We start from the raw sequence: 5,740 nt of genomic DNA, 5'->3' as shown, positions 1-5,740 counted from the left end.
TGTGACCACATAAAATGAGGCTCAAAACCTTCACAGCTCTGAACATATAAATCAAATGATCTACCCCTTTCTAAAATATCACACAAGTCCAGCCTCCTTTTTTGGCTTTCTCCTTTAGCTTTCAACTTTATTTTTGTTGTTGCTGACCAAAGCTGTTATTAATTTTTCTCACTGAAGTTGGGAAATGTATACAATTTTAGATCTTTCAACCATGGAATTTTTAACTCTGCCCTATATTAAAATTAGCTTAGCTCATTCTGTGGGTCTATTGTTATTCAAATATGGAAAGAATGTGGACCTGCATGATTCAAAAAGTAAGCTGAGGAGATCTTTCTCTTTTAAAAAAAAATATATCAAAAGTTGGGTATTTAGGGGCGCCTGGGTGGCTCAGTAGGTTAAGCCGCTGCCTTCGGCTCAGGTCATGATCTCGGAGTCCTGGGATCGAGTCCCGCATCGGGCTCTCTGCTCAGCAGGGAGCCTGCTTCCTCCTCTCTCTCTGCCTGCCTCTCTGCCTGCTTGTGATCTCTCTCTGTCAAATAAATAAATAAAATCTTTAAAAAAAAAAAAAGTTGGGTATTTATCCTTTCTGATGGAGGCATAATACTCCATAGTGTATATGGACCACATCTTCCTTATCCATTTGTCCGTTGAAGGGCATCTTGGTTCTTTCCACAATTTGGCGACCGTGACCATTGCCACTATAAACACTGGAGTACAGATGGCCCTTCTTTTCACTACATCTGTATCTTTGGGGTAAATACCCAGTAGTGCAATTTCAGGGTCATAGGGAAGCTCTATTTTTAATTTCTTGAGGAATCTCCACAGTTTTCCAAAGAGGGAAATTGGAAGGGGAGGTGAACCATGAGAGACTATGGACTCTGAAAAACAATCTGAGGGTTTTGAAGGGGCGGGGGGTGGGAGGTTGGGGGAACCAGATGGTGGGTATTAGAGAGGGCACGGATTGCATGGAGCACTGGGTGTGGTGCAAAAACAATGAACACTGTTATGCTGAAAAGAAAAAAATATATATCAAGTAGCTCATGGGTCAGAGTTGAAGAATAATAGAAAAGAGGGTAAGAAGTCACATCAAAAGGGATTTGGAAGTCCTTCTGGCTCACAATCTCAAAACAGCTTGTTTCTGGCACCATCGGTAGACGTTAGGAATAAGATATCCCAAGTCACAGAGAAATACAATGAAACCTTGACCCTAAAAATTGTGTAAGATGTTTGTTCAGGTTCTAGTCCTGTAGGATCTAACTCTTCTATGTATGAATGCCAAAATCTACCTAGAAGGATTGTAGAAGAAAGAGCACTGGTTCCAATGTTAAAAGTACTGTGTTTAGTGGGGTGCCTGACTGGCTCAGTTGGTAGAACATACAACTTGATCTTGGAGTTGTGGGTCTGAGCCCCATGATAGATGTAGAGGTTACTTAAAAATAAAATCTTTTAAAAAAAAATCCTGTGTTCAAGTTTTGGGTCTTGCTTTCCAGTGATGTGACCTTGACCATGGCACTTACTCTCTTAGGACCTCATTTTCTATCCTCTAGTTTTTATCCTCCAGGGTTTAAGCTCAGATTTTTCTGCCTTCCTTAAAGTCTTAAGCTCCACACAGTCTTAAGCGCTTTGCAGGAATTCAGCAAGTAACTCATTGAGCAGTTCAATCCCATGTACATTGCACGTTCTCATAGCTAGCACTTCTCTGGGGGCAGATCTAAAGGATTCAGGTGAATTCTGGTTCACATTCCAAATCTGTTCTCACCATGACACAAGGTAGGCATCAAGAGTTCAGTCCCTGGAGTTAGACACTCCTGAGTTCAAATTCTGGCTCAATTATTTCTAGGTCTCTGACATTATTTAACCTCTCTACTTAGATATAGTTTGTTTCTCCACTGGAACCTATTTTATATGGTTATTATGAGAAATAACATGATGCTTGTAACTTACTCAAAGTGAATTACATGATAAATGCTAAAAACAGGTATATTAATAATATTGTTACTACCTTTGGACTAACCTTTATAGGCATACCCATCTTTTTTCTGGCTACAGAGACAACAGTGCTTGCCATTAGCCTTCTCAATAGTGGTATGTTACTTAAACAGTCTCTGAGCCAAGTCCTAAACATTCCTAGTGAGCTATTCCATATGAAACCTATGTTCCAACTTGTACTGTCTCTGTTTCTTCCAGAAACATTTGCAATACAATTTTGTTACGCTAACTTTATTAATTAGTACCTGAGTAGAAGCATGAAATAAAACATGTAAAGGTTGTTGTTTTGTTTTTTTTTTTCTAATTGTTGTTCTTCAAATTCCAACCTAGGTGTCACATCCTCTATAAAGCCTACCCCCATCTCCTTGCCTTGACACTTCACACCCTGAAGTTACTCCCTCTGTCTTCTCTTCTCACTATCTTAGATATACTTCTGCTTATCAACTATGAAACTATTCCCTGTAAATTTATGTTTATGCTTGTTTCCTCCTTTAGAGTGCAAGTACCGCAAGTATGGGCTGTAGTCTTCCTTACCTTTTACCTCCCAAATACCCCCACAATGCTTAGAAACATGCTCATAAAATGTTTGTGTATAGACTAGAGATAAAATGAATTGAATTATGGGGTTCTACCTCCAAAATGTTTGGAAACTTATACCCAAAACATCTAGAAAATACCCTAGAGAGAAAGGTAGAAGAAAGAAATATAGAGGCCAGATTGGGGAGTTGCTACATATGTAACATAGCACAGCAAAAGATTCTGAGTTCATAAATCAATCTATGTGCTATTTCTTTTGGTTTCCACTTCTCTCACCACATAGTTACTTATGAGTGGTCAACGTAAAATAGAAAGAATCTTAGTCTAGGAATTTAAAGACCCATATTAGTTCCAACTCTGCCATGAATTGCCTATATCACCTCCTGTCCCTAACTCTGTTAGACATAATGATTTATAAGATCCTTTCAAACTCCCTTCCCACACAGGCACATCTGGATCCACTGTCATTAACCTCATCTGCTAAAAAAAAGAAAAGAAAAAAAAAGAAAAGAAAAAAATTTGAGACAAATAATACAACCAATGCATTCCAGAATTTTAGAGCAACTGGCTGTCAGTGTTAAGGGGGGGAACATAGGTGGAAAGATTGTCTGGAGCCCAGCCCTGCAGCGGCATCCCACACCTAGTGTCACAAGGGAATTACAGGGAGGGTCAAAGCTTCTCTGCCTTTTGCCAAGAACAGGATGTTCCCACACCTATAGGAGCCAACTGAGTGTGTAGTGTTAGCAGTCAGCACAACTACAGCTCCTGGGTTCCAAATAGACATTCAGGAATGTCTTAATTGATGTCCCTGTCAGGCACCAAGGGACAGAAATTACTCAAACTCTACCTATGAAAACTGGAGTCTTGTCTAGGTCATCCTGTTTGCTGTAATCATTGGGGTACCATCTGAGTCTGACAACTAGATCCAGGACTAAGACCAGAGTTGAGAATTTGGCCATTTGGTTCAGACACCCACATCCTAATAGATTGCTTTGAAATGTAGAAAAAGAATAGTCGAGGGGCACCTGGGTGGCTCAGTTGGTTAAGCTTTGCTCTGCCACTCCCTGCCACTCCTGATCTCTCTCTCAAATAAATAAAATCTTATCAAAAAATAGTCTAAGAGGGTGGATTGTACATACACTTTTTTTAAAGATTTTATTATTTATTTTAGAGTGATCATGGTGGTGGGGGGGTATGGGGAAGGACAGAGGGAGAGGGAGAAAGACTCCTCACTGAGCAGGAAGCCTGATGCAGGGCTTGATCCCAGGACCCCAGGATCATGACCTGAACTGAAGGCGGAGCCTTAATGGACTGAGCCACCCAGGCACCCTTTTATATACACATTTTAGACTAAGAAATCTATTCAGCTTCTCAGAAGACAAGATAAGAACCATGAGTCATAATTTAGATTAACATTAAACATTTGTAATGTGAGAAGCTTCATCTTACTTATAATTCGAGTTTCTGAAGTCGGAAGCATTTCTGTGCTACATATATATACAATTGTTATTGATATAAATCATAAAAATTTTCCCATTTAAAGTATATACACAATTCAGTGGTTTTTAATATATTCAAACGGTTTATGACGATCACTACTATCTAGTTTCAGAACATTTTTATCACCCAAAAAAGAAACCCCACACCCATTAGCAGCCCCTGGAAACCATTAATCTATTTTCTGTCTACAGAGTTGCCTATTCTGGACACGCTAAATAAATAGAATCATCTTGGGGCACCTGGGTGGCTCAGTGGGTTAAAGCCTCTGCCTTTGGCTCAGGTCATGATCCCGGGGTCCTGGGATAGAGTCCTGCATCGGGCTCTCTGCTCAGCAGGGAGCCTGCTTCCCCCCCACCCACTGCCTGCCTCTCTGCCTACCTGTGATCTCTTTCTGTCAAATAAAAAAATAAAAATCTTTAAAAAAATAAATAAATAGAATCATCTAATATGAGGTCTTTTGTCTCTTTGATACTTCCTTGCTCTGCAATTCTAGACCACAGAATCTAATAAGGAGAAAGACATCAGTTTTCTTTCCCCAACATTTCTAAAGATACCACATAAAATGCTTAGAACTTATAACCCATGGACAAGATTCTGATCTAACCTGTGTCTAGCCCCTAGCAAGTGACACTGTTCAAATCTCCCAGACTGATTAAGGCCTGGCCTAAATTTAAAGATCTCCCCTAAGACTAAGCATGAGAGAAAGGGAAATCCAGAGCATCAGAGACCCCTGGATCCAAACCCTGGCGCAGTACTCACTAGGTCTAGGGTGACCCTGAGTAATCTATTTACCCTGTTTTCATTTTCCTCATCTGCAAAATGAACATAACATTATCTTCTTTGTGAGGTTGTTATGAGAATGAGAAAAAAGATATATAGAAAGGACCTAATGTCTGGCATAGGAAAGCCTTCAAATTATTATTACAACTACTTCTACTACTATTTTCTCCTCATAAGTGTTTTTCTTTATCACCTTATGACAGGTGTTCTGAAAACTGAGCAAAAATTTATATTGGCCATGGTCTCTGCCCTCAAGGAATTGACATACTATGGGACATATGCATCTTTTTCTTTAATCTAAGATTGTATTATAAATACAATGGAATATTACTCAACCATAAAAAAGAATGAAATCTTGCCATTGCAACATGAATGGATCTAGAGCCGATAATGTCAAGTAAAATAATTTAGCTAGAGAAAGACATACCATATGATTTCACTCATATGTGGAATTTAAGAAATAAAACAAATGAACACAGGGGAAAAGAGACAAAACAAAAAATAGTCTCTTAACTATTAGAGAACAAACTGCTGGTTGCCAGAGGGGAGGCAAGTGAGGGGATGTGTGAAATAGGTGAAGGGAATTATGAGTACACTTACCATCATGAGCACTGAGTATTGTTTAGAATACTCACCACATTGTACACCTGAAACTAATAGAACACGTACATTAACTACACTGGAATTAAAATTTTAAAAAAATAAAAGACAGCATGTTCCTTTTGTACTTTAATCCTACCACTCAGCATTAGAGACAAATGGAATGAAGAGTATTCTGATTTATTTGTACATGTTTCATCTATGCTCTTAGCTTAGGAACTTGTGTCAGCTCAACTCTTCCAAGAAACAGATCCCAAAACAAAATGAGTCATGCAGGAGTTTTCTTATAAGAAATTCCCAGAAAGAATTAAAAGAAGAAGCAACCAGCATTAAG

Source organism: Lutra lutra, chromosome 1, assembly GCF_902655055.1.
Source record: "Lutra lutra chromosome 1, mLutLut1.2, whole genome shotgun sequence".
NCBI lineage: Eukaryota > Metazoa > Chordata > Mammalia > Carnivora > Mustelidae > Lutra > Lutra lutra.
The sequence above is the reverse complement of the archived record's forward strand: the minus strand, read 5'-3'. Positions refer to the sequence as shown.